The following is a 3,746-nucleotide window of genomic DNA, read 5'->3' as shown; positions in this document are numbered from 1 at the left end:
GCAGACCAACTGGCTGATTTCCTTGGTCACGATATCAGAATCCACAGACAGTATTACCGGTTACCAGAGGGAACACTGCAGCTGGCAAAAATGAGTAAAGTCCTAATGGCCATGGAGAAAGGAACACTGTCTGACTACAAAGGAAAGAAACTTGATGACATTGAAATTGACCCAAATGGTATGAGTATATTTAGTCTGTGTGTATCTGTGCTGTACTTATATGCAAAACACATCATGTCACAGATACTAAGTATAAGCAATATAGTGTTAATTTTATTGTCATTTAATTATTTAGAGCAACTTGAGGCCCAAGGTGATTCCATGTCAAGTGATGAGGAGGACTACAGTGACCTATCTCAGACAACAGCACCAGCAGAGACTGATCGACCTGTTCAACCTGTTCAATCTGATCAACCTGTTCAACCTGTTCAATCTGATCAATCTGTTTCACAGGTGGATCAATGTAAGAAAAATCTCTAAACTGCACAAACAACAATAATCAAATAAACATGAATTAGCTCCAAGCAGCAATATCCAGCCAAATTCAAATAATCAACACATGAGGACACAATCTTGATTTGGTCTTTACTCACCGATTTAGTTGTAATGAGAATTTACTTTTTAACTATTTCATAGGTTCTTCACACGCTCCAAAAAAGAAATGGGAGGACAGTGAGGTAAAAGCAGTAGAGAGACACATGATGAAGTTCATCAAGACATGCAAAGTTCCTGGTAAGCAAGACTGTGAAAGATGCATTCACGCAGAGCCAGAAGCTTTGAAGCAGCGAACATGGACTGGTGTGAAAAATTATGTGCGGAACAGGATCACGACTCTTAAAAGAAAGGGTGGTTTGTAGGGAGCCATCAACACTTCAACACTTTGCATATTATGCTCTTTTTGTAAGAAATTGAGCTTAATTAAAAGAAATGAGGATAAAGGTGTAGAAATATTCTGAGGATGGAATGAAACAGAATATAAAGTGAAAAGTTAGAGTATAAGAAAGCTAATGAAGAAGTAGAGGATAGTAATATAGTCTAATTTCATTTATTCAGTTTTCTTTGTTCAGTTGCAATGAAGTTGGATGGAATGTCATGTTAAACTTTTTGATATTTCTGTTATAGAGGGAGGAGAGAATGTAAAGATGATAAAGTGAAGAGTGATTAGCTGTGTTGGACATGGGCTGTGGCTGGATGTAACCGATCGGTGAGAGTTGCCGTGTGGAGGCGGGAGGAGCTGAAAACTGAGACGTGAGTTTGACACTTTCTGCTTCCCGTAGTGACGCTTGCGCTGTGTTTGCATACTTTACCACAGCTGAAGTGGAATAAATGCATTATTTGCCAAATACACCGAAATTTCAGAGACATTTTGATTCAATACATGTACTGCTTAATACAGTGTCTGTTTGTACAAGAATATAGTTCAACATAAGCCTAAATCCCAATGAAGTGGGGTCTACATTGTATCAGTTTTATTTTGATAACCATGACAATATAACATCGCGACTACATGAAAAGAGCTTTCACTGTTATAAAAAACAGATTTGTGCGGTGGATTCGGCAAATCGTGGATCAGTTGTGTCGTCATCAGAGCTCGTGAGTCGCTCTGGAGAAACTGCTCTGGCTGAGTCCTGCTCTCGAATCGCTCTCGCCGTACTCTGAGACCATACGTCACAGTCACGGGGCGTCGCTGTCTGAAGCCGTACACAAGCTCTAACCGTCATGCACTGCTCAAGTCAGCCGTCTGTGCAGCGCTGTCCAACAAGTTCAACAAGCATAAAGCTCTCCTCCCTCTTTACATCATCTTTATATTCTCCTCCCTCTTTACATCCCCTTTACATTCTCCTCCCTCTTTACATCTGTAAAGTAAAGGGGATGTAAAGAGAAGGAGTGAATGTAAAGAGGAGAGAATGTAAAGAGGATGTAAAGAGGGAGGAGAGAATGTAAAGAGGATGTAAAGAGGGAGGAGAGAATGTAAAGAGGATGTAAAGAGGGAGGAGAGAATGTAAAGGGGATGTAAAGAGGGAGGAGAGAATGTAAAGGGGGTGTAAAGAGGGAGGAGAGAATGTAAAGAGGAGAGAATGTAAAGAGGATGTAAAGAGGGAGGAGAGAATGTAAAGAGGGAGGAGAGAATGTAAAGGGGATGTAAAGAGGAGGAGTGAATGTAAAGAGAGAATGTAAAGAGGATGTAAAGAGGGAGGAGAGAATGTAAAGAGGATGTAAAGAGGGAGGAGAGAATGTAAAGAGGATGTAAAGAGGGAGGAGAGAATGTAAAGGGGATGTAAAGAGGGAGGAGAGAATGTAAAGGGGGTGTAAAGAGGAGGAGTGAATGTAAAGAGGAGAGAATGTAAAGAGGATGTAAAGAGGGAGGAGAGAATGTAAAGAGGATGTAAAGAGGGAGGAGAGAATGTAAAGAGGATGTAAAGAGGGAGGAGAGAATGTAAAGAGGATGTAAAGAGGGAGGAGAGAATGTAAAGGGGATGTAAAGAGGGAGGAGAGAATGTAAAGGGGGTGTAAAGAGGGAGGAGAGAATGTAAAGAGGGAGGAGAGAATGTAAAGGGAATGTAAAGAGGGAGGAGATAATGTAAAGGATGTAAAGAGGGAGGAGAGAATGTAAAGGGAATGTAAAGAGGGAGGAGATAATGTAAAGGATGTAAAGAGGGAGGAGAGAATGTAAAGGGAATGTAAAGAGGGAGGAGATAATGTAAAGGATGTAAAGAGGGAGGAGAGAATGTAAAGGGAATGTAAAGAGGGAGGAGAGAATGTAATGGATGTAAAGAGGGAGGAGAGAATGTAAAGAGGGAGGAGAGAATGTAAAGGGGATGTAAAGAGGGAGGAGAGAATGTAAAGAGGGAGGAGAGAATGTAAAGAGGGAGGAGATAATGTAAAGGATGTAAAGAGGGAGGAGAGAATGTAAAGAGGGAGGAGAGAATGTAAAGAGGGAGGAGAGAATGTAAAGAGGGAGGAGATAATGTAAAGGATGTAAAGAGGGAGGAGAGACTGTAAAGAGGGAGGAGAGAATGTAAAGAGCATGTAAAGAGGGAGGAGAGAATGTAAAGAGGGAGGAGAGAAGAGAATGTAAAGAGGGAGAATGTAAAGGGGATGTAAAGAGGGAGGAGAGAATGTAAAGAGGGAGGAGAGAATGTAAAGGGGATGTAAAGAGGGAGGAGAGAATGTAAAGAGGATGTAAAGAGGGAGGAGAGAATGTAAAGAGGATGTAAAGAGGGAGGAGAGAATGTAAAGGGGATGTAAAGAGGGAGGAGAGAATGTAAAGGGGGTGTAAAGAGGGAGGAGAGAATGTAAAGAGGGAGGAGAGAATGTAAAGGGAATGTAAAGAGGGAGGAGATAATGTAAAGGATGTAAAGAGGGAGGAGAGAATGTAAAGGGAATGTAAAGAGGGAGGAGATAATGTAAAGGATGTAAAGAGGGAGGAGAGAATGTAAAGGGAATGTAAAGAGGGAGGAGATAATGTAAAGGATGTAAAGAGGGAGGAGAGAATGTAAAGGGAATGTAAAGAGGGAGGAGAGAATGTAATGGATGTAAAGAGGGAGGAGAGAATGTAAAGAGGGAGGAGAGAATGTAAAGGGGATGTAAAGAGGGAGGAGAGAATGTAAAGAGGGAGGAGAGAATGTAAAGAGGGAGGAGATAATGTAAAGGATGTAAAGAGGGAGGAGAGAATGTAAAGAGGGAGGAGAGAATGTAAAGAGGGAGGAGAGAATGTAAAGAGGGAGGATATAATGTAAAGGATG

The sequence above is a fragment of the Rhinichthys klamathensis genome, unplaced genomic scaffold (genome assembly GCF_029890125.1).
Source record: "Rhinichthys klamathensis goyatoka isolate OS25496 unplaced genomic scaffold, OSU_Roscu_1.1 h1tg000726l_1, whole genome shotgun sequence".
Taxonomy (NCBI): Eukaryota; Metazoa; Chordata; class Actinopteri; order Cypriniformes; family Leuciscidae; genus Rhinichthys; species Rhinichthys klamathensis.
This window is presented reverse-complemented; position numbering follows the sequence as displayed.